At 42.3% G+C, this 26,355-nt stretch overlaps 1 protein-coding gene across 3 annotated transcripts in view; it reads left to right on the top strand.

Annotated features, from left to right (window-relative positions):
* CPEB4 (cytoplasmic polyadenylation element binding protein 4) overlaps positions 1 to 26,355 on the top strand; it is a 63,935-nt gene that overhangs the window by 18,870 nt on the left and 18,710 nt on the right. The gene's annotated exons all lie outside the window — the stretch shown is intronic.

Genomic DNA, 26,355 nt, shown 5'->3' with positions numbered 1-26,355 from the left:
CTGTCTGCATTAACAAGGGCATACTCTAGCACCCTGCAGCTTCTGGGCTCGGCCATTGCAGGCATATGGCTGCATTTCTGGAACCAAAAGTGAAAATGTCCATTTACTTGCTTATCAGTTCAATCTAAGCGGCTTAGACTAACCTACAAAGAAAAATTGATTCAGCCTGGGCTTTTTGGCTGTACTTAGCCCAGAGGTACCCTTTTACATGCTTAGGTGATGGGCTGCGTATGGACAGAATAGTGGAGTTTGGTTTGGGAGTTTACCCTATAATATCAATAAAACTTCTCTGAAACGAAACAAAACCACTATCCCTGAACATGCTAATTGATCAGAATGCTGATATGTAATAGTTCTGGATTTCTTTATGCATAAATAACAATTACATTCTTGGACTGGTTGCAGTATTAGGCAAACAAGGGGGATTATACTGTTTTGGTACATGATCAAGAGGTGCATGCTAAATACCACAGACCGGCTATGGTTCAGTGTTGCCTTATGAGCATTTGTAGCAAGTTATTTTGTCAAAAATATATTTTGTGGCTTCTATTTTTTCTCCTTTTTGAATGCTGTCCCCATCTCCTTTGCTGAGCAGCTGCCATTTCAGTATGTTATTTTTATCCACAAGAGTGAGTGAGCTGCCTTCTGCATAGCCAATGACAATCTGCAGAAACCTTTCTCTGGAGACTAATTGCATCTTCATTACAATGTATGCAGCCTTCGTGAGCTGAGCCTCAGATCCAGAGACTGATTTTTGAATCTGGGCCTTCCAGATGGCAATTTGAGCATTGCCATAATACTAGTAGGCTGACTAAACATTTCCTTGATCACCTAGACTGAATATCTTTACATAGTGGCAGACTTGTTGCTGTCTCTCTCTTCAATCCATGCTCAAGAATTGATGTTTATTTCTTGGAAGTGGTGCAAGTTTAAATGGATTAAAAGAGTAGGCTGACACATCTGCTTCCAGTACTGCAAAACACTCTTGTAAAAGAGCCTGACTGAAAGCAGCCATGGTAAAAGACTCCAAAGCAGCTTAATAACTGCATGAGGGACACATGGTGGGAAAGGAGACAGAAGATGATTATGGTGAGTAGTTGTTCAGGCTTTGGATGCTGCAAAAAGCTAAATTGAAAGGGTGGGGGGAGGAGTGAGGTGAGCTGAAGGAAGTGATGAATGATGCCCAGAAACTAGAGTGGGAGAAAAAGCAGCCTGCTGAGAAACAAAATTCCAGGACTAAATGTTCCTCAGTAGTTAAACTTTTGGATTTCTTTGACTTAGCTGATACAATCAGTAGTATTACTGGAACAATAAGCCTGAAAACATTCATCTCAAGTCTACTAGTGGCCTGAAGAACATGGGTGATGCTCCCACTGTGTTCTCCAGATAGGAAATCTGTTTCCATCAGAGAATGGAATGGCTTGTACAGGGGTCTTGTGCAAGCATCCTCTGAATGTTTGGGGGGAAAAAAAATAACTGGAGATAGTTCTTATGCAACATAGGAATTTTTTTTACTCACTGGAGCACCCTACCTGGCTTCCAAAGATACATGCCCAGATAAGTTATTCATTGATTCATAGATGTTTGGTTGGAAGGGACCTCAGCAGGTCATTGAGTCTGACCCCCTGCCCTGGGCAGGAAAAGGAGCTGGGGTCAGATGACCCCAGCTAGGTGCTTGTCCAGTCTCCTCTTGAAGACCCCCAAGGTAGGAGAGAGTATCACCTCCCTTGGAAGCCCATTCCAGATTCTGGCAACCCTTACCGTGGAGAACTTCTTTCTAATGTCCAACCTAAATCTGCTCTCTGTCAATACGTGGCCATTGTTCCTACTTACTCCAGGAGGTGCCCTAGTAAACAGAACATCTCCTATTCCCTGCTGCCCTCCCCTGATGAATTTATAGGCATCCACAATATCACCTCTCAGCCTTCTTTTGTGAAGGCTGAAGAGATCTAGGTCCCTCAGTCTCTCCTCATAGGCCCTTGCCTGCAGGCCTCTGACCATATGAGTGGCCCTCCTCTGAACCCTCTCAAGATTCTCCACATCCTTCTTGAAGTGCGGCATCCAAAACTGGATGCAGTACTCCAACTGCAGCCTGACCAGTGCCGCATAGAGGGGAAGCATCACCTCCCTGAACCTGTTCGCCATGCATCTGCTAACGCAGGATAAGGTGCAGTTAACCTTGTTGATCACTAGGGGAAGCATCACCTCCCTGAACCTGTTCGCCATGCATCTGCTAACGCAGGATAAGGTGCAGTTAACCTTGTTGATCACTTTGTCAAACTGACGACTCATGTTCATCTTGGAGTCAACTATGACTCCAAGATCCCTTTCCACTGCTGTGCTGCTGAGAAGGTCATCCCCCCAGCCTGTAAGTGTGTTGGTGGTTAACTTTGCTCCATAATGTGGTATCATCTGCGAACTTGGACAGGGTGCTCTCCATGCCCTCATCCAAGTCACTGATGAAGACATTGAATAGCACCAGTCCAAGGACCGAGCCTTGCAGGACTCCACTGCCCACATCTTTCCAGGTCGATACTGACCCATCCACCCCCACTCTCTGGTGCGACCCCTAAGCCAATTTGCCACTCACCTGACTGTGTAATCGTCTACATCACAGCCTGTCAGTTTATGTATGAGAGCAGAATAAGATACCGTATCGAAGGCCTTCTTAAAGTCTAGGTAGATGACATATACCTCAACTCCTGTGTCTAAGCATTTTGTGACCTGGTCATAACAAGAAACAAGGTTAGTCAGGCAGGATCTGCCTGTAATGCATCTGTGCTGATTTCCTTTCAGCATTATTTCCCCTGCTGGGCTCCCACAAATGTGATCCTTAATGATTTTTTCCAGAGTTTTCCCAAGGATAGAGGTGAGACTAACCGGCCTATAGTTTCCTGGTTCCTCCCTCCTCCCCTTCTTGAAAATAGAGACCACATTGGCCCTTTTCCAGTCCTCTGGGACCTGAACGGAGCACCATGAGTACTCAAACAGCTGTGCCAGCGGCTCTGCTATGACACTGGCCAATTCCTTCAGCACCCTTGGATGAAGCTCATCTGGGCCAACTGATTTGAACACATCCAGCCCCTCCAAGTACCCCTTCACTAAGTCTGTGCTAACAGGTGGTGGGCTGGTGTCCCTCCTATGTCTATCTATGATCCAATTGGGAGATTTGTCTTGGTCTGTGTCTAGGAATACAGATGCAAAGAACTCATTGAAGAGCTCAGCTTTGTCCCCCCTCTCTGTCACCAATTGCCCATGTTTGTCCTGTAGGGGTCCTATGCTACCCTGTACCTTCCTTTTGCTCCCTATATACCTAAAGAAGGACCTTTTGTTGTCCTATTGTTGTCCCCAGCCTAAGTTCTAATTCTGCTTTGGCCTTCCTAACTGATTCCCTGCAAGTGCGAGCCAGGGAGGTGTACTCCTCCTTGGTAGCTACCCCCTGTTTCTACAGCCTGTATACCTCGTTCTTTGCCCTTAGGCTTTCCTGGACTTCACTGTTCAGCCAAGAGGGCTTCCTGGCCCCTTTGCCCCCTTTTATGTGCAATGGAATTGTTTCCTTCTGTGTCCATAAGGATCGCTCCCTTGAGGAATGACCACCCTTCCTGGACCCCCATTTTGCCAATGCTCTTGAGCTTCAGTGTCTCGCTGACTAATCTCCTGAGCACACTGAAGTTAGCCTTTCTGAAGTCTAGCACTTCAACCCTGCTGGTTAGTTTACACACCCTTCTCCAGATAGTGAATTCAATCAATCGATGGTCACTGTCCCCTAGGTTACTTTGTACCTGCAAATTCCCCACCAGGTCATCCCCTGTAGCTAACACCAAGTCCAGCAAGGTGTTTTTCCTAGTGGGATTGTATACCTCCTGCGTTAGGTGGAGGTCCTGTATGCAGGTTAAGAACCTACGTGAGCGGTTAGATTTGGCTGACTGCTCCTCCCAGCAGATGTCAGGGTAGTTGAGGTCACCCATGACAACCATATCTCTCAACCGTACAGCCTCTGAGAGCTGTCTGGAGAATTCCAGGTCTAGCTCATCCTCCTGGTGTGACGGTCTATAGTAGACCCCCACACCAAGTCCCTTTCCTCCCAGCTCCCTTGTATCCTGACCCACAGTACCTCAGTTTGGCCCTCCTCTGATCCCATCTTGATTATAGAGGATGTATATTGTTCCTTAACATAGAGAGCAACACCTCCCCCCTTGTTTTTTCCCCCCACTCTATCCTGCCTGTACAACCTGTAACCCTCAATGCCTACTGCCCAGTTGTGAGTTAAGGTCCCACCAGGTTTCAGTTAGTCCAACCAGGTCAAAGTTGTTGCTTGCAATCTGGAGTGCAAGTTCCTCCTGCTTGTTCCGCATGCTCATAGCATTAGTGTAGAGACATTTAAGCCCCATGATGGGTGCCCTGTCCTGATATCTGTCGGGCCCCTTAGTGCTTACCTGGGCTCATCCAGTGCATTGCTCGTGACTTGCTTATCCTAGGGTCTCCTTATCCTCTGCTTCCCTGTCCCCCAACCAACCTAGTTCAAAGCCCTTCGTAAGAGATCAGTCAGCCTGTAAGAGAACAGACTCTTACCTTTAGAAGAGAGATGAAGACCATCTTGTCCCAGGATGTCTCTCTTATGGAAGTGCGGATCAGGGTTGTAGAAGCCAAAACCCGCATGATGGCACCAACGGGAGCCACAGGTTGACTTCCCTGATGCAGGCGTCCTGATGCTGACGGTGACCGCTGACCAGAAGGATGGACGAGAAGACCACCTGTGCCCCCGACTTCCTAAGCCTGGCCCCCAGAGCCCTGTAGTCACTCATGACATGGTCTGGACTACTCCTGGCCGCATCATTCATGCCCACATGGACGAGGAGCACGGGTTAGTAATCAGAGGGCTGGATGAGGTTGGGAATCCTCGCAGGGATGTCTCAGATCCTGGCTCTGAGTAGGCAGCAAATCTGTGCCGTGGGATCTGGTCGACAGATAGGCCCCTCTGTGCCTCTCAGGAGGGAGTCGCCCATCAGGATGACCTGGTGACTCTTCCTCCAGCTGCTCGATTGTTGCTTAGCCTGCCTGGTGTTTGTTGTGAATGTGTCTTCCCCTGCGGCTTTTGCTTGGCGGCTTCATCCTCCAGTGCTGCCAGGGTTTTGTGTCTGTTCCCCAGTTGCGTTGGGGAAGCAGTCACAGCCACACGCTGTCTGGCTCTGGAGGTGACCGTCCTCCATTCAGCTGTCCTGGGACTCTCCTGTGATGTCTCTGCGCTAGGTGCCTGATCCTGCAAAGAATGAAAGTATCCATCAATCTCATCCTCTGTAGCCCTGATTCCCCGCAGCCTGCTCATCTGTGCCTGGAGTTCCCTCACCTGCCCCTCCAGGGCCTCAATCTGAGCACGTGGGACAGGCAAGGGAACCCCCGGCCCCCGAGCTACCCCCAGGCCTCCGAGGTCCCACCAGGCAACTCCTGCAGACATGAGGCCAAGGCACTGTCGACCCATCCAAGGGGCCTGTCTGGGTGGAGGCCTCACAGGAGCTCCAGGCCAGAGGCAGCAGCAGGGCAGGGTCCCTGGCTGCGCTCCATGTCACCACCCCCATAGTAGCCCCCCTCCTTGTTCACTTACCTGAAGTCTCTGTCAGAAGCTCCTGTGTACTCCTACATGGTGTGTACTCCTGCCCATGAATTGGACTGAGAACTGCCTGCAAACTGCTCCCCTGTTGGCAGTCCCTATTCCATGTCTCCCTGGTCACAGGCTTTTAGTACTTAGAATTTTAGTATTCCCAAAATACTAAATTTGGGAAATTTAGTACAGTAGACCTTATTCCTGGTTGAGACTTGTAGAGGAACCGTATTTGTTGAAGTTCCCGTTGCACTCTGGCATATACAGCTATTTTTGGGGCTTAGGGGAGTGTCTGAAAATGGGAGGAAACTCATGAAAGCATCAGTTTGCAGATACTGACTGGTCCCCCAGTACAAGTGTTTAAAATAAGGTTGTCCTGGTGCAAATGCGACACATGATCATCCCAGGCCTATGGCTGCCAAATAATTAAGACTATAGTTTGGATTAGATGGGTGTGTACCTTTGGCATCTTCAGTACAAAAACCTGGTTGTTAATTTTTTTGTGGGGGGGGGAAGTGTTTTGTTTGTTGTACAAAGCAATGTTAGACTTAATGGTTAGAAGCAGCTATCCCCTGGACTTACTCTGGGAGCTAGAAACTATTCTTCCAGGGCTCAGAGGGTATCCAGACCCTTGCTTTGTGTGGTGTTCTACCCCATGCAATATGGCTTCCTGACCACATACCTTTTGTATTGTACAGCAGTGTGCACTAAAAGGCTGGCACACTACAAGCTCCAATTTTGTTTATGAACAAGCAGAACGACCAGTTCACTCTGAGCCTCTTCTTGCCTGAAGAGTTTGTAAAAAGACGACTCATTTGAAACAAAAGTAGATCAAACTTAATACTTGCAAATGAACTGCTTCATCATTGTTGTGCTTTGCACTGGGACAGATGGATCAAACTCTGATTGCAAAGTGTTGGTGGATTACTGTATTAAATGATGGTTGCCCATGGTAAATTGTGGAGTCCTTGAACTTGTACTTTTGCATAGTCATGGAGAGCCCTGTGGTATCTTCAAGTTGAGTTGAGAACTGAATAGAGATTACAACCAATTGAAAGATTTCTAAAATGTATGGGAATCTAGTAGAGCTAAGTTATGTTCTAAAATAAATGAAGTAGGACTTATGCTAAGCTGGGTTCCCCTACCTCAGCTCTGCCAGGTTGTATGAACTCTGATTTGGCAACTAGAAGCTGCCAGTCCTATAATTATTCATTGCTTTAATGAAGTTAGGGGGCTAGAACAAGGTTCCTTTTTGTGACAGATCACACCATCTCTCACCAAGTGTCGCTAAACTCCTAGTCCCTTGCTTTCTTGCTTCGCAAGCTTTTATTCTAATTCTCTTTATTTTTACATCACACTCATTTTTATTCTGTATGCACATGCACTCACTCCCCATCCCTCTTACATGTTTTATTGGATTTTTCCTATAGCCCGAATGTAGCTTTGCTGCTTCTGGTACCCAGGCTATTTGGGCTGTTTCTATATACTTCATGTAAGATGGATAGTTCAGGAGGACTTTAAATTATGACACTAAATTAATATACTGGCTGCTTCTGATCCTCCTGTGAAGATGGCAGGCAGATTGGCGCAGCTCACATATGGACTACTCAGAGATACAGGGATCAGGACAGACTGCTGCTATGCTAAATTGACCCTGCCTAAATTTCCTCAGAAAAAACAGAAGGCGTCCATGTGTAGCTGCAGTAGAATTTGGTTGTTCGGGCTCACCACTAGATCTGCATGGAAGAGACACGTAACACGATGCAGCTTGGCTTTGGTATGAATAATTTTAGCAAGAAAAATCAATGATGTGTCAAATTCCCTCTGTGAAAAATATCAGAGCTGACTGGGCCTGGGAGTGGGGGCTAGGGGTGGGATGAATGTCACTGGGTTTTCGTAAAAGAAAACAAGAAAACAGAACCTCCTTTTCCGGCTTCTGAGCCTACAGTGTTTACTGACTGCAAAAAATTCCCATGGAAAAAAGTATCTGAGCTTTCTTCCTTGCTTGTTCAATGCTCACTTTCCTGAGCTGCCTGGGTGATACCAAGTCCTGTGCAGTGCAGGTGAGAGGGCATTTTAAATACACAGAGAAGTGGAGAAGTCCTTGTAAGTTTTGCTGTATACTGAAATACGGGTAACATAGTCACTCTGACAGCCAACTTTAGTTTCTGTGGACTGGATCTGCCTAGGAGGGCAGGAAGCAGAAAGAAAAAAGGCTATAAGTCCCCCCTGCAGGGACTGCTCTGGTGGAATGACCCAAATACTGTTGCTCTCCCTGCCTCCCCTCTTGTCTTCTTGCTGCTATTTTCTTAAGTGCCTGCAGCAGAAGCTGCAGCCCTGTGTGTGCATGAAGGTTTTACAGCACAAGGTAACGTCTGGGGGAGGCTGGGGAGGCAATAGTAGTGCTTGGGCTGTGGTTTCTCGCATGGTTACTGGTCTTTGGGATGCATCATGCTTAAACTAGCAGTGTTGATCAGTTCTTCTGCCTTATTCTCAAGCGGCTGCAAATTGACAAGATTCCCACTGGAAACAGGGTGGGAACCTCTTCATTAGTTTATACAGAAATAGATCACTGCAGCCCTGCTGGAGGCATAGCCTCCTTTGAGTCTTTGTTTAACGGCTGCAGTTTGTTTTCTACTTCCTGGTAGCACGCTGGAGTCTGGACTGCTGTTTACATCAGTTGCTGTGATGCAAGTAGTGAGCAAAAATGGAGACTTGAAAAATGGCTGTACTGTATCCTTGAGGCCACATGCAGGCCCATCAGCCTTTTGCATAATTAAGGTCCTTTACTTATAACGTACATGTAAAACTGGCGCACACACAAAACTGGCATACTACACAATCAGATACTTAGGGAAGAAGAGAGATGGTGAAAACTCTCAGAAGGCTTTGAATCTGTTTTAAGAGCCAATTTCCCCATATTCTAATCAGGGCTTAAAAAATCATTTAAAGTTAACATTGAAATGTAATTCATGTTGTGATGATTGCCTTTTTGGGCCAGCCCTATACTATACATTTGTGGCCTTATGAAAACAAAAGGACATTTGTTTTAATTTAGAATGGTGTAACTTTGGAACAAGTGGAGTTTGTGTGGGTGAAATGTAATCCAAATGTATCCCTTAATCTAGAAAAGAAATTTGGACTAGAAAACAGGTTACCCCAAGAAACTCCATTGTGTAAGATTTAGTTCAGGGTTTATGAGACTTTGAGGTTTGGGAGTAGGAGGGGACAGATGGTGGTGGAGCTGGTATCTTTTAAGCTTTGAGTTACCCGACGAGATAATGTAAATGAAACTTAATTTTTCAGAAAATGCTGACTGAGCCTTACTGTATGAAAACTGAAGCTGTTCATTCATTCATTTTAAAAAAATACCCATCTCAGTGATATCTGAGTCTCCTTTCCACAGTTTTGCTTCCTGACCCATGACCAGTATAAAAATCCCAGCATTTGACACTTAAGAAGTTCTCTTTATGATTAAAATTGGTTTGCAGTTAGCCAGTATTTAGGCCGCTTATACGTGTCCTTGTTCGTTTTCTAATTGGAATGCATCAGTGTCGGCTTACCGTCAGGTGTATTTAGCCCCTGTACGTTTTAAAACGGCCACAGGGGCGTTTTATCTAAACCTTGTTGAATGAGTTCAGATAATGTGTTCTGCAGCCATTTTAAAACATGCAGGGGCTTAATACATGTGACTGTGAGCCATTTTAATTAGAGTGGCTGTAACCGCTCTAATTAAAATGTCCCCCCCCTTTTGAGTGTGGGTATAAGCAGACTTAGAGACTACTGTAATGTAGTCCAAATCAAAATGATTTGAAAATGGACCAGTTATTGTTTTATTTTTTTAATTCCTAGTTATAAGAGGTAAATTGCCATGTATGCTAAATTAATTCCTTAATATATGTCAATACTGAATTTAGCTTTTAGGGTACAGTAAGTCTCTTAGAAGGAAGTGTTAATCTGAGAGTTTTTGGCCTTTGTCCATATGTTGACATTCTGGCTTAGTTTAGGACCACATTTGGAGTTTTGGTTTGGCTTGTGCCAAGTGCATGTCAGAATGAAATTAAGGTCGACAAGTAAAGGAAGATAATTATGTCTGGCAGCATTTGTGTGGTATTTTTAATTAAAAAATACTTAATTTCAAGCTTTCATTCCTCTAAAAATTCAGATGTTGAAGAGTTCTTGAAAATGCAAACCTCAAACCAACTAGAGATTCAGTCTCGTGGCAAAGTGTCAGTAAACATTACTTAAGCATTTGTTAACTTCCTACCTAGGATATTGAGAATGAATGGAATTATCCACCTGAGCAAGAATAACACCTGCATTTATGCTATCTGACCTAAAACTTAAGGATCATCCAGTCCTATGCTTCAGGGCATGAACAGGCTGCCATTTAAGGGTAAGAAATTTGTTCCCACACTGTTGTGGACCAGTAAAATTTGCCCTGGGGCATTAAAGGCCTGGCTCTTGTTGAAGTCAAGGCAGAAGGTTCCTATTAACTTGCCTGGAGGTTCTTGTCATCTGAGATTATTTAACCCTTCTCTGAAGCATCTCTAAAAGCTACCATTTTTTCCAGTGCACTGGGTGAAATGTAATGCATTCCATTGTTTGGTTCAGGTATGATAGTTTTTCCTATTAATGCAAATTCTCCAGGTGATCTTGCAATCTAGACCTTCACGTGTATTTCATCAACCTAAACTTTCAGTCTATCTAAAATATTCTTTCTAAGCTCATGATGCTCAGGAATGGTATTAATACTAAATAAGTGGTTTGATTTCCTCCTCTTTCCCCCCCCCCCCCCAATATGTCAAATCCCCAACCCCTGCCAATGAAGTCAGCGGAAGTAATGTTGAAAATCTTGGCTGGGATCTTGTCAAGCGTCTTTACTGTATTAGTTTAAATCCACACTTCCCTTTTTCTTGGAGGCTTCATATAATTTTCTTGCCTATAGGTTGCCTAACTTCCTTGAGAGTCTTTGCCCCTTCTGGGTTATCTTTCAATCAGTCAACCTTAAGCAGCACCCTGAGTATTATTTGACATGCTTTCTTCCCTGCTTTCAAACCCCCTCCTCTGTTTTGCAATTATTTCCTTATGCCTTTTTTCTTGTAGGATCAGCTTTTTCTGTTAGATTGTAAGCTTTTCAAGGAAGGGGTTGATTTGCTTCCTACTTTTTAACTTGCTCAGTGCTGCAGAAAAGGTAGTAAGGACAGAAGGGCAAAAACACAGTGTGCGTTAGCAGCAGATATAAAAGGAACCAGGGTCTATATTACCTAAAGACGAGGCCTCTGTGCTCCTCTTGATTGCAGGAGTGCAGTTCCCTTGAGGGGATGTTGTAGATGTCCACTTCAGAATAACAGAGTCCAGACTGGTTACGTTACAGGCATGATACATGCTGGTTCTACAATCTGGACTATTTGTATACATCTAGATGCATCTTGAACTATTTGTTTCCTGACTGGAACATGGAGTTGGCCAAGTTGTGCAAAGTATTCTCATACAGGCACAAATGTTTGAATGTTAGCCCTGTAATGCAGGATTGATTCTTGGCTTCTAGCATGGTAGCAAGAGTGCTGTGTCAAATCATTTGTAGTTTCTCCAAACAGCTGATTAAAATATGGGTAGCTGTTTTCACAGTGGTATAAGGGCTTCTGGACACTTTTCATCCTCTGCACACTGTCTTTTTTTCCTCTGTGTGATCACATAATTAAAGGCATCATAATGGATAGACACGAAGGTCAAATTAAGGTTGTGCAAGGAGGCATTAAAGCTGGCATTGCCTAACTTTGCTTGACTTTGCAAACTAAGTCTTTTAAAGATGTTAATTTCTGGGGGTCCTAAAAGGAAAAAAGATAAAAACAAGTTTTAAACACCGAGTAACAGTGCTTAGAACAGAAATAGTGATTCAAAAACATGATGTCACAGTATGTATTGACTGAATTCCTTTCCTGTTGAGATGCTTGCTTTTACTGTGAATTCTCTTTTCTAGTAGGAAAATGCACTTGTGCATTACTAAAAATATTTGTATAGGCATGGTTTTGCCGTATTTTGGCTGTCAGGGTTTAAGACCTCCTAACGTTTTTAAATTGATAAATAGTCATTGTGCCATCTCTGTCAACTTGTTTATATTGAATACATGCAAAACTCTCCCATCATTTGTAAGTTTGAAAAGAAAATCTAGCCCTGCCTTGGTGAGATTGAGACTGCATACTACTTAAATTTGGCAGCATGTACATGACTCAGCCAATGGCAAAAGCTGGTTCAGTTTCTTTCCACGGCTTCATTTGCCTCTAAAAACGTAATGCAAACTAATTCTGATTGCATACTGAGACAGGCCAAATAGGTTGTGTGTAAAGAGTGACTGTTCAGCACATTTAAATTTGACAGGTTAGTTTATTTATTTAAGGTCCCTTGAAAGATTTCAGAAGACTAGAATTTGAGTGTTGAAGAACAAGGTTTATCATTGACATTAGCAGGAAGGGAAGATAATTGTGGGGTGAGCAATCTAAATACACCTATTTAATGTATTTATATTTTATCTTCCTAGCATGGGTACCATAAACAGTAAAATAAACCAAGTTGATTGGTTTGAATTCTTTTTTTTTCCCCTCTTTTTTTCTTTTTCTTTGTTTAAATCTACCACTGATGGCCTTACTTTCAGATGTGTGGAGCACTTGCAGCTCTAGCTGAAGTAATTGGAAACTGCAGATGTTCAGTCTTAGATATCAGGCTAAATTCTACTTACAGTGAGATTGCCTAGTTGTAAGGGTAAATTTGACTCTTGGAACAAAAGAAACTCCTGTTGCCAAATATGGCGACAGCATTTAAAACATTGTCAAGTAATATCTGTTGTAGGAGAGTTTAAAAGGTACCTCTTTGGGTGGGTACTACTCTGTGATGGGGAAATACTTGCAACTTGCCAGGAAAAGCACTCAACAGGATGTCATGATTGGCCTCACTAGGATTAAGCTTTTACCAAAAGTCTAATAAATGCCATTCAGAACGTAGGCAGTGCATGGAGAGAATCCGTGTTTATGATACTGTTGTGTGTAGAAGGAAGTGTGTGAGGCAGGCAATTTCCGCATGAATTAATGCTTGTAAAATAGCAGCCCTCTTATCTGTGCCCGTTATTGTGAAAATGAGAAATGGGGAAGCTTTTGCTGTGAAGAGCTGAGCGTTTGATATTAGCTTTGCTTGTACTGCCGTTTCCTTGTTGCTTTGGGAGTGAAGCAAGAGGATGCTTAAAAAAGGAACAAAAACTTCACGTAATATTCCAAATGGGCATGTGATAATTCTTTTCACAGGCAACAATAAGTTGCTTTGAACCTATTATTGTACATAAAACGCCATACTTGTTTAAATCCTGCAGCCTGCTAGTACATGTTGATGTAAATCCAGCTCTTGCCATGAATCATGTGCAGGAACTGTATTTCCAGTTATTCATTAAAGCAGGGGAAGAGTACAGCCTGCCTCTCTTTAAATTGTTTAGCGGTTGGTATAGGAAGAGACCAACATCTGCTTGAGGGGAAATGCTCCACATAAAGACACTAAGAACAGTGAACGTAATCCTGGTCTATGAATGCAAGGTTTGTGAAGAAGCTTCACAGTTTCTTCAGATGTCTTCCCTTTCTTCCTCCCCAAAAGCTAAGTACAGGTTCAAATAATGCCTTGCCAAAAGTATTTGGCCAAGAGGGCTAGAGTGTGTGAGCTCCTTGTTTTTTCTCTCTTGCCAGGAAGTCCATCCATTCCACACACAAATTATTTTAAAATGACTTTACAGTTATATAGGTTTAGGACCTATACCTATATCCTTTGGGCTTCAGGAGTGAAGCAAGAGGATGCCTAAAAAAAGGAACAAAGACCTCACGTAACATTTCAGACTGCCATTTCAGCCACTTTTTACTCCATTTACATTCAGGATCAAATAGCACCTTGCTATTAAGTGCTAGCTTATCACATGGAGAATCACCAAATCTTGGATCTGCTTAACATTGGTGCCTTACTTTAGTCAATCAGAATAGCTAGTATATGTGGAATTGTGAAACAACAATCTACTGAATTTACCCGAATCCAAAACTACTTTAAATGTGAGATGATACCTCCCCCCTAGTACTTAGCTTCTGTACATGGAAAATGTATACATTTGTTATAATTTTCCATGTGTAGAATCTAATTAATGAAGGGTTGTCTTGAATTCACTCTGTGCACAGCTGCAGAGGGGGGTAGGTGGGCGGCGGCGGGGGGGAGAGCAAGTGCCTGCCCCTTCTGCCTCTGTGGTGCTACTCTTTCCTCTCTCTCCCCACCAGCAGCTCTCGGCAGCCTTGACCCCCCTGCTGCCACTGTCAGGTGTGGCTCTGGTACCTTTCTGGCCTGGGTTACAGAGCACAGGGTAGCTCTGACCCGGGGCTAGCCCTGCAGCAGCTCTTGTGCTGCTGCCTCTACAATTGGTGAGGGGGCAGGCGGTTGCTCCAGTTCCAGCCTTGAGCCCGGGTTGGGTTTGGAGTCAGAGCTGCGGCAGCTGTGCATCTTATACTCCAGGCCAAGACAAGGGCCCTCCACCCCATGTTGAATGGGGGCTGGGGAACAACCTTGTTTTGGATTTGAGTAAATGTGGTGTATAGGAGATTTACTAATGGGAGTACAGTTCTGAAGGGGTTTCAAGTGCACTCCTTAGTTTACAGCAGAAAGCTTTCCCCTAAGTTTGACCAGGATTTGGTTCATTGTCATGCATAGTTGAGAAGTGACTACAGTGCGTCCAGGATCAGTTTTTGTGGGCTTAGTCCATAAAATGGTGCTGTGGTTGCATGAAGCAGGATGTCATAATGTCTCTGATGGCGGGAGTATAAAAGAGGATGAGTCTTTCTGCCTGGATAAATGGTGTGCTGAAACAGCAGCATGCAATCTTTTCATTATTGAGAAACTGTTATGCGTTGGCAGTTTAAAGCCTTAAAAAGTGAGCTGCTCCTTTCAGCTTTACCAGAACCTTCATAATTAACGTTAAATGATAGGTATCTGCTCTCTAAGAGCTTTACCTTCAAATTTGTGCATATAATGCCCGGTCTGATTGAACCTGTCCATTAGAGAATATTATGCCATCAGTCTACTATGATCAGTTGGCCTCTTTTTCTTTACCCCATGAAACCAGTCAAATTCAACTTGGGTATATTGGTAGAAATCATTGTGCATCAGTGTGGATATCTTCAAAAGTTTCAGTGCTGAAAGGCTTCGTTGAAGTTTTTCCTCAGCAGGGTTTAGGAGACAGGAGGTTGCTTAATGTCAAAATAAAAAAACTAACTGTGTTGCTAGCTTTGAATGTAAAGTAAATTATCCTAATCAGACTTGCAGCCTTGTATCGTAAAAGTTCAGTAAAGTCCTGGTCTTTTTATACCTGGCCACAAAGCATAGAAGTGAAACAGGGTAATCCATCTCTGGCCCTCCAAGGTATTAAGGCATAATGTGAGTAGTTGGTAAAACGGTGCATCGCTTTACTGCGGAGTTGACTTATTAGCTCCATAGTAAAGTGTCACTGTCTATACATGAGCCCCTATTAGGGTGCAGTAAATTTAATTAGCTCGACTGTAGGATAGTATTGTTCGGGACGAGTATTATCCTATGGTGGATTTGTATAGTGCGCTGAAACACGTGTAGACGGTGACCAGGGCTGGCTGGTGCATGAGGATGCTACAGTGCAGGGGCTGCCTGCCGGCTAGTCCCGCACTGTAGCACCTTTGTGCCCCAGCTAGTCCCCTGCAGCCTGCTGCCAGGGCAGAGCAGCTTCAGGCTGGCAGGCTGAGCCCCTGTGTTCCCCTTCCCTGTGGTCCTAGGTGCACATGTAAATGCTGCTCCGGAGAGCAATAAACTCTGGCACCAAACTGCCCCGGAGTTTGTTGCGTCTCACTAATTGCATGTGTAGATGCACCCACTGCTCTCCTGTTTATCAGCATTGTTAGAAGCTTAGCAAGTTTTTAAAAATGCTTGTTACAGACAGGCCAGTGTGCCATGTTTTACAGGTGTGAGGAGTCCGGGTAAAACCTGGAACCTTTTTTTACTAGAACGTTCATGCAAGTTCAGTTGCATGGAACCGTAAGCTCATCTGAGCATGTGTATCTCCAAGACCCAAAGTGTGTGGCGCTTGAAAGGATTCCCTGTAGACGATGAAGTTAAATCGAATAGGGTTCATATCTTAGCCATATATACAGTTCTCCTTAATCTTTCTCATGTTCCAGCATTTGATCTGGCTTCCATAAATAAGCACTGAGTATGAGATGACCAAGTGTCAGATGTGTGCTGTGCTAGTATAACCTTTTCCAGTAACGCTAAGTAGATGGACTTGTTTTTCCTACTCACTGGTAACTAAATGCTTGATGAATAGCAGCCATTTTCCAACCTATTTGTTCCAGTTTACCTTAGTTTTATGCTGCGAGTTTTTAATCTCAAGCATGCTTGCTTTCCCGAGGACAGGTCTGGGAGAATCATTTTTAAAATTTGGGATACAGTCTTTCACATTAGGAGATTTTTGTACCCATTTATTTCTTTCAAACTTCCAGCATGTGACCTCTTATTTCCTTTTCAGCTTATGAATGGCTAGTGTTGTCTGAAAAGCAGCCGTGTGTTACTGTAGACTTATCTAATTAGTTAGCGTGCAACTTTCCATGGGAAAAAATATCCCGTAATGTCTTAATCTGCAGACCTACCAAAGCAGGGTGTTGCCTGTAGCCACAGGGATTTTTATATTACATTGTGTTCCTCCTAAAATAGCTGAAAGGGAAAAAATGTTGCAGCATGCTTGTTTTGGATTTTAGGATTCTGCAAGATTGATTGCAGTATATCTGAAAGGCAATTGTGTGGTTTATGCTGAGTCAAATGAACTGTACTTTTGGGGTTTATGGCATGTTTGACATTACATCTAATATGTGCATGGATACCTCCTGTAGGTGTCAGTGGGTTTTCAGATACTGTTTGAATTTTATGCTAGTATTTACCTTGCTAGATTGACTCTTTCCGTACTTCTAAGAGGGAAGTCTATCATGTAATGTGTTCTATATTTTCCCTTTTAAGTATATTGTGGCTTTACTTTCTTTTCAGGCTTATTCTTTTAGCCTTTCAGTTAATACTGGGTAGGTGTAGTACTTTCCAGCTTGCTTTTGGCCTTGAGATAGGCTAGTCTGATGGACCCCCCATTTCCATGGATATGGCTCTTTTTGCTTGCATATGAAGAATCCTTTTTGCTCACTGTACAAAAAGAGCAGGATCATTTCCCTGAGTTTGATTCCCTGAAGTGCTGGGGTAGCAAATTTGGCTCCTTCTTGTAAAACTCTTGAATGTGAATATTGATGGTTCTTAGTAATAAACAAGTGCAATATTCTTGTCTGATTCATGCTTGCTGTTTCCCAAGCCAGCTTGGAGTGAGTCTCCAGGGCCACACCTGTTAACATAAAACCCATTGTTTTCAGTGATGCTGCAGCAGATAGAACGCATTCAGAAAGCAAAACAGGCATTCACAGTATATCCTGATCAACTGCATTCATTACATCCTGAGGCATTAAAAGGCTATTGTTTTCAGTATCTACAGCAAAATACCACTGAAAAGGATATATACCTGTCTTTCACACCAGCATCTGTGCTAATTATCCATTCCTGATTGTGTATGGCGAAGGGAGCTCTTGGTTTTAAATTGCACACAATTGTGGTGTTTTGTTTAAAAATACATATGCACACCTATTCCTATGTATATGAAGGACTGAGACAGGAATTTTCAGCCCATGTGTGCATTGTTTTCAAAATGCATGCTCACTGCTTTTATTAGAGGAGTTTGAGTGATCTGAATGTTCCAATAATGGATTGGACAAATTTCTAACCAGCGAAAAGCTACTTTTCATGTCCTCTCCAAAGCATTTACATATAATTTCAGATTCTATAATTTACATATAACACTGTCCTTGTATTCAGCCCTTGAGTTTTAGAAGCAAACTTCTCTTCAGGACAGGACAGCTGGTCTGAAGAAAAACGGTGCTCTGAATATTCAGAAGTGTGGGAAGCCTGTTGGTAACCGTGGCTGGTACTTGAACTTTCAGGGTTGTTTTATACTGCTAATTTTGTTGTGGGTCACTTATTCTTAACCCCCTCCACCCTCCCACCCCAACCTCTAGGAAAATAAAAACGACTTTGGCAGTGGGTTTTTGAGCATATTACTCTTGTCCCATGGGAGACTATTTGTGAAGTCCTACTATTAGTGTAAGATGCCATTTAACATGAGGAAAGTTGTGCCCGCACAATACCATGTTGTGCTATGCAGAGCTGACCATGCTATCTCTGAACAGCTGGTACGTAATGTTGTAGTTATGTTCTTGAAAAATGCGCCTTTAAGCGAAACGATGTTAAGCGAATCCAGTTACGTCACAGTAGTTACGTACTAGCAGGCAGTGTCCAAACGATGTTATAACCGAACATTGCGCGACTTTAAACAAGTACGTTCTCTAATAGATCAGCAACGTAGTAACGGGACAATGTTAACCGGGATGACATTAAGTGAGGAGTACCTGTATGTCTGAATGACTCTGTGCACTGGGCAGAGATGTCAGTTCAGGTTCCAGCACTGGTGCAGCCAATGTTGGCCAACAAACCTAGGCAGACTGCTCTGCTGATGTGGCTGTGTTTTCTGGTTCTGAAGCCTGCTTGGGTATCTCAACATGATGTTGCATTGTACTATGAAGACATGCTCAGAGTACCACCGTTTTCGTGTCTGAATCCAGTGGATCCAGTCTTGCAGCAATGAGCTACTGTGCAGTATGGATGAGTGGCTGAATCTGGCTCTTAAATTGTAATCTTCCTTGTCTTCCAAGGAAAAGGAAAAAATCTAAATGACAGTGAAATTCTAGAGGCATTGTGTGTGATATCTTTTATTGAACCAACTGTGCACATAGACAAGCTTTCAGGTATCACAGTGCCCTTCCTCAGGCTTCGGGGGGTGAAGTGGTCTGCTACATCTTTCTCTCTGAGACCTGAGTAAGGGTACTGTGATATTTTAAAGCTTGCCTGTGTCTACCCCAACCATGCAGTTGGTCCAATAAAAGATATTACTTGCAAGAATCCTTGCCTCTTGCATATTTCCTGGATTATCACAGCAACAGCATCACCTCAACACTACCAATAAAATTCTACTTTAGCATACATAAGTTGTTTGTTATCAGTCAAAGCCCAAGTCTATAACAAGACTTAAAAAGCTGCAGAAATAGGTTTTAGTTGTGGAACTAGTAAAACTGATTTTCTGCTGCTGCAAACAGTGAATTCTTGCTATCAGAGCCTGCTTTATGGCCTGTTTTAAAAAAAATATTGGGTGTCTAACTTGCACATACATTTACTACAGTTCATGTTTTTAATGGTCTCTTGCTATGTCTTATGGCCCATAGTGGTCCCTTATGTGCACGATCACAAAAAGCACACGTACAGTTTTACACCTCCTGTTTTAAAAGCAGGCGTTTGCTGTCAGTATGGTGCTTTGCAGAAAAAAGTAGATAAATTCAGCTACTTAAAGAGAATGTCCTTGAAATTATACATCTTTCATAGAACATAAAAAAATCGTACTTCACTTTTAGAAACAATCCTGTAAAATTTCAAAGGGCGTTTACAATTGCTTTTCATTATAAATAGAAATGAAACTGGCCAGCCAGTGCACAGGACCTTTAATACTGTATAAAAACCTTGAAGAGGAGTAAGTGATATAACTAATCAGATTAAATGTACATTGTAATTTGAACTGTACAATGGGATTGGTGAGAGGGGATCAGCCATTTTAAGGTTTGATAGTTAGGTTGTGTAATGCTGTCTTCTTTTCTGCATGTGGTGATTTTGAACTCTTGTGTTTATGCCCATGTCTCTAATATGTTTTAATGATTGCCATTAGTATAGCTTCCCTCTCCCTTTCACTGGGTGATTCTGTTCCAGCTTTCAGCTATGAATGGTGCAACACGATTGATTATCTTCTAGGGTCAGTTGCTGGGGGAGGAGCTTTGCCAACAAAATAAGCTCTACCTGCACAAATTACTAGAACTAATTGCTACTCAGAAGAGTGTGCAGGTTTTAAAAGTCTGATCATGTGTGATCCCTGACTTCCATTGTGCTAGCAGAATGATAGGGTTCAGTATATCTATAGACTCCATTGGGTTTAGCTCTGCCTTGGTTTCAGTAGGGCAGGGAAAAGTGGTGACAACTCTGAAATGGCATCTACTGTGGGTACAGAAAAGATAAATTGCTCATAAATGGCCACTCTGTGATCTCCCCTTCCATGAGAAGTAAGAGAACGTATGTCATCAATGTTAATAACTACCACCGGACACCTTGGTTAACTCTTTGGTGAAATAATTTGGCAGTTGACTGAACTCTTATTCATACCTTTGAAGCCAGTGTTCCAGGCTCCCTGAAGCCTCCTGATGACCTACCTGCATCTGGTACTTTAAAGTAAACAATTCCTTCCTGAAGTCAGTAGGGCTGTGTGAAGCTTTGGTCCCTGATTCGATTTGGTGGAGATTCAGCCTGATTCGGTGGCCGAATCTTTGAATATGAATTGAATCAGAGGACCCCTTAATCTTGCCGAATCTTTGAATATGAATTGAATCAGAGGCCCCCTTAATCTGTCCGAATCGAATCGGAAACCTCCAAATCGATTTGGGAAGATTTGGTGATTCAGACATAGACACAGCTTTAAATGTTTTTTCTAAATACCTCTGGGTAGCAGAGGCTCGTGAGTGTTGTGATACTGGGACGCATGGAGTGTCTCACAGAAGCACGGGCGGGGGGGAGGCTTCTCTAGGGGGGTGGGGGGCAGCACACTTTCTGGCAGACCTGGAAGTGGACCGGAAGTAGTTCTGGTTCACTTCCGGGTTTGCCGCTGAGCATATGGAGGGCCGGCCCCCCCACACTCCTGTGGGACACTCCATACGCCCCAGCATCGCGGCCATCACAAGCCGCGTCTGCTACCTCAAGGTATATAGAGAAAACTTTTAAAGCTGTTTCTGTCTGAATTGCTGATTCTCTGAATCAGCATCGAATCTTCAGATTCGGATTCAGCCGAATTGAGTCAGGGACAGTGACCCAAATCAACGAATCGAATCACTGTCCCTGATTCAGGCTGAATCCTAATCGAATAGGGCCTGGTTTGCACACCCCTAGAAGTCAGGTGGAGACTCGTTTATTTATTTTATAGGAGTTAAGCTTCTGGAAAACAAGACAGTAACTTCAGAGAGATGTTGATATAGGGGACTGTACCGGTGATTTCAGGACCCTGGTTGGCATGTTCTACATAATAAATGTCCTCTTATTCAATTGTTTTATTTTATTTACTTATTATAAATTGTTGGACATCATTTGCAAACCTTTTTGCATTTCTAGTTACTATTTCCAGATTCCCCTAACCCTGCCACAGCAGTATTCAGAGTTTCTGAGCATCTTCAGAGTGGCAAGTGTTTTGATTTGTCACTTTATTTCTGGCTGTGTTTATAATATAAACTGAGAGGGAATGAAAAACTAGCTAGTGAGCTGCACTTATGTACTGCTTGTTTTCTTTGCAGTGGTCAAAATGCTTGTTAAGGGTGCAGTTGGATTACAGTCTGACTACAGTGACAGCTATGTAAAAGCAGCTTGATTATGGAATCCAAACTCAATAGGAACATTTGTCCCTTATTTTTTAAATAAATATTTTTTCCTGCAGGCTCAGCATTCTGCTAGAACAGGGCAGTCTGAAATTAATTGAAACTGACTAATGAAGCTCACCTATTTATTTATTTATTTTATTTTTAGGTGTCGAAGGTAAGAGAAATAACAGAGCATATAACTAATATCTGGTAAAAGATGTGTATTTGGAGTGGCAGCCAAGGAGTAGAAACTGTGTTTTGGTATATGTGAACCATGGTATGCTTGCCCTGTTGAAGCAAGGATTTAACAAGTGCGCTATTTAAAGACTGATAAGTCTTTTGTCTAGTTTAGGGCCTCAGGAAGTTAGGATGGTGTTTGTTCACTGAAATGAGAACATACTAACAGGGGAATAATTTCTGTTATCTATTTCTTTTATATGCTGGCCCTTAAGCAAAGAACAGCCTTCCATCTTCCCCAGCCATCTTATTCTGCCTTTGCAATGCTGTTTATTAAGGCTGTGATCCTGCATGTGGTTCGTATCCACAAATCACAGAGGCTGTGCACAGGTGCAAGAATTCTCCCATACACACAGGTCATTTGAGGTTCATGGCTTAAGGAATTTAAACAATTCTAAGGCGGTCCTTTCCTCTCATTTCCCCCAGGGTCTTTGTCTTGCCAGCCACAAGCTGTCAGTGTAGTTAAAGGAACAAGCATACTGCCTGCTCCTTAAATAGCACCATTTTCCACTTAAGTGCATAACCTTGGGAATGAGAAGAAGGTTATGAACTTACCCAAACTTACTGTAAGCAACACCTTATGAATTGCAGGGTGCTGAGAGGGCTGCGTTGTTGGCAGCCTTGAAACTGGCCGGCTCCTGGCAATTTTGAGGCTTTCAATGGCATTCCATTGGCAGCTAATTCCCCTTCTTCATTTCTACTGCAGTTCAAGAGAGTAAATTTCTATTGCAAAGTGAGTAGTGGGATCAAAAGAGGCTGGTTTATGCATACAACTAGTACTCAGATAACAAATGTTTGTTATGCTGAAAGAAATGGGCAAAATATTGTGACTGGTATGGAAGTTAAGTGAATTATGTATTTATTCCTGTATGGTTATAACTTTGTAATCTCCATAAAGAAGGAAGAGGTGGACACATGACTGGAACGTAGATGTGAGAGATGGCATGGAGTTCCAGCGGGAAGGGGAGACCAAGGCAGGGGAAGAGATGAGTTTAGGTAGGATAGGTGCTCCCTGAGTGTCTTGGAATAAAAGGAAATCATAAAATCTACTGTGCAAGTGAAGTATTCTAGTTAAATATATTTTAGTGTGGTTCTTCTGTTGAATGGGTTATGTGGATCGGAAGTTGCAAAGGCAGAATAAAAGTGATTGGTGTTTTTCAGTTTCTTAGCTATTATTTTTGTGGAAGCCCTTTTCTGAGTTAATGTTAATAGGCTGAAATTGCCATGTGAATGTTGAAAACTTGATAGTAAAGGTCTTGGGGAAAATTAAAAAACCCCCCATAGAATAATATACCTTCACTTATCCTGCATGTCTAGCAATGCTGATTTGTATGGTCTCCTTCTTAGTTGGTCTCAGAATAATGGATGACCTTCCATACAGCATAACATTATAGTGCAATCTAGCAGCACAATGAAGTGAGTTAGGGATAAAGTTTAAGCCTTCACTGAATTTTCCTGTGTGAGCTGTGCCTTGGGTGTTTTTCATATAAGCTTAGGGTGATACAGGATTAAGATCTAGATTGATCCATGAAGATACAAGTGTACAAAGGAGCACTGATGTAGTCTCAGTTTTAACTCTGTAGGCAGCTGTCCTTTTGTCTGAGAACCAGGAGATAGACTTCCTGGCTGGTAGATGTTTCCTTAACGGCTTTATTTGAGATGAAACTGCTAGTGCAGGTACCATATACAGCTTGAGTTAATGTCATACTTTAGAAGCTACCAAATACAACATTAAGCTGCACAAAATACTAGTGTGTCATTTGCTCTGAAACAAATAGGCAGAGATGGTTAACATCTGTCTTTCACTGGGCTATCTTTGGCTTGTAGTGAATATTTTGACATGTCAGATAACTCTGAATTGATAAAATAAATGTGACAAACTACCATACTTTTGAATTAAAAATTTAAAATGTCCACACACATTGTATCTTATTGCAGCACAGGGTGACTTGCTTGTATCTTTTAGTTCCTCTCTCTCCTGGTTTTATTTATTTTTTATTTATTTATTTTTGGCTTGCTGTGTGAGAAATACTGCAGGATTGCAGTTGTTTGTCAGCTTGGAGGTTGGTTCTCTAAACCTGTTTGGCAGTATTTGTCACAAGAAATACCCCTGGCTAGTTGCTGAGCTGCCGTTTCATATTGATAATGGCTTCTAGTGACACAAGTGGCAAAGCAGCAAGGAGCCTGCTGACTTAGTGGTTGCCAGCCCTCAGCAGGAATTACAGCTATGTTGAGTAGCTCGTTTTCAGGAGTTGTGGCACCAAACAAGGAGGGCTGTGTGTGTGTTGGTTTTGTTAGTGATCACAAACAATATTTTATGGCTTTATAGGCTGGGCACTCTGAAAATGCTTCACATTCTCCAAATGTATAAAGGCTTCTGAATGCTTGCCAGCTTGCCAAACAACTTGTCGGTTTGTTGCTTGGAAGAGGAACTTAAACTTTTCACTTCTTCAGGATCTATAGGAGCATCTTGGATTTCTTAATTAAAAAAAACCCCCATAGCAATAATTTATAAGAACTATGCTTTGTTTCTGTTCTTAAGTCCTCAATTTATGCTGTTAGTTCTGGTGCAAAATATCTGCAAATAGCTTGGGGGAGATGTTCTGAACTGTGTATCTGGGCTTTGTCATTCCCAGTACCTGGACGTGTGCCTAGGATCCGTGGAGTGCATGATCCTTCCATGTAAAGGGAACAAGCAGGAATTTGACTTGATATATTGCCTGTAAAAGAGGAAAACACACGCAATGGATTAAAAAATATCTAGGTGCTTTCATGGCTTATGCATCTGCAAGATAGATTGTGAATGAGGAGAGAAAAGAGAATTAGGAGTACACTCCAAACTTGTGTTGGGCAAGCTTTGGTTAGATGTGAATTTTGAACCACGTTATCTTTAGGATGAATAAAATGTGCAAGTTTCAGTAGGGAGTTTGGCCATATCCTCTTAGACCAGCTTCTGGAAGCTAATACAGGGATCATTTTAACCATTTTGATGGTAGAATGTTTCCCCAGGCACCCTGAAGAGGAATGCAAAAGAGGGAATGCAGGAGGTAGCATCAATATAATAAGGCAGCATATGGATTCTTGAACTGACATCTGAAGACCCCTGAAGCTTGGCAAAATAGATCAAGTGGCCCATAGAGTTGTTTTGCAGCATTATTTTGGTTATACGTCATGTTTTCAGCTCACTTTCTCCTAGCAATTGCATATTTGAAGCTTGTCAACATCCTGTTCTCAAAAATTAAAAGTTCAAGCACTTCTTTGCACCCTGTATCTCTTAAATGTTTTCCTGGTATAAAATTAATCCACAATAAAATATAAGAGGCTACTAAAATGGGAAGGGGTAGCAAATGTGCTGGATAGCAGAATCAAAATGACAAGTGACCTAGCGCCCAGGGCAATGAGGTGCAATTCATTTATTTTAAATTCCCAGCTCTAGCAGGACACTAAAGAGCACAGGTGCAAAATGAGAATGTAATCAAGGAGCCGAAAGAAGTGTATTAAAAAGCAAGTCTCTTTTCTTATCTTTTGCAAGCCTGATCTTGACTTGAATAACCAAGCAGCAGAGCACGTACAGGGAAGTTGGGGGCGGTGGAGACCATCTTGAGTGGTCTGCAGTATGCAAAGGCTTGAGAACCACTGAGCTAGCATAAAGGAGGTGAAACAAGAGCTTTTGGTCCTTTATAACAATGTTTGAAAGGCTGTTTTCTTTCTCATTTGACATGCAGCAAGGACATATGGGAGAAGGCGAGGTAACAACATTCCTATTTAATTTTCTAATGTTGACAATGTCTCATGGCACTACTAACATGGAATTGCTAACTAGGCAAACCTAAAAAGATAGGATTTGAAATCATCATTTTAAGCTTAGCTTGCTTAGTTTCTCTGCATGCCACAGCAAACATTTGAATTGAATTGAATTGAATTGAATTAAATGCTGCCCCAGAATAGTACTGCCAGGGTTCAGATGAGCATACATGTCCTCTACATGAATTACTACATTGAAGAGCTAAATGGTCCTTTTTCTTCTATATATTTATGACTGATGCCGTTAGAGAAGTTACATTTGCTTCTATTTTTAGTTGAGTGCTAACAGTTCTCTTGACATAGCATAACATGGCTCATAGTGAATATATATATATATAAAAAAGCATGCCACTGGGTGGCCCTGATCCTGCAAAGATATGCCTATTGAGCCATGTAGCATACAGTGGAAATGTCCCTGGTTTCATCTTGGCTACATGGGCATGCAGAGTTATTCATTGCCTCCATCCATATCTGTAGGATTCAGGTCTTAATAGACAAAATAGTTACATATAGATAATCAGATGATCAGTGGGAAAATACTGTAATAACTGTGAAAGCTATTAAGCTGTAAAGCAAACAATCAAAGGAGATTTGATATGATTCCATTTTGTCAGTTTTTCAAAAGGTTCCTTTTGGAAAGAGGCACACAGGAAAAAAGATTGAATGGTGAAACTAAGACTAGATCAGTATTCTTTAATATTCTGAATATATTCACTTGTAGATCAGGAGGGGAAATTTTATATCTTAAACTTTTTTTATTTTTTGTATAGCAATGATATACCATTTTAATGGATACCTCTGCCTTGACATTGTAATGAAATTTGAAAGACCTTCCGCAGCATAGTAATCTGTGGAAAAACAAATTATTTTAGAAACATTTCACATCATGCATATTGATGTTGCTTGTTTTTCCAATACGTTTATTATTAGAAAACTGGCCAATATTTATCTTCTGGTTTTTTTCAGTTATTGTATATTGTAACCAAATATAAAAGGCAAATATTGTTGAAGGGATCAGTTTGTTTGAATTATTATACAACTGTATTTATAAATCAAAGAATCTTACTTAAGAATTATGCACTAAGTGTTATT

Source organism: Alligator sinensis, unplaced genomic scaffold (genome assembly GCF_000455745.1).
Source record: "Alligator sinensis unplaced genomic scaffold, ASM45574v1 scaffold360_1, whole genome shotgun sequence".
Lineage (NCBI taxonomy): Eukaryota > Metazoa > Chordata > Crocodylia > Alligatoridae > Alligator > Alligator sinensis.
This window is presented reverse-complemented; position numbering and strand designations above follow the sequence as displayed.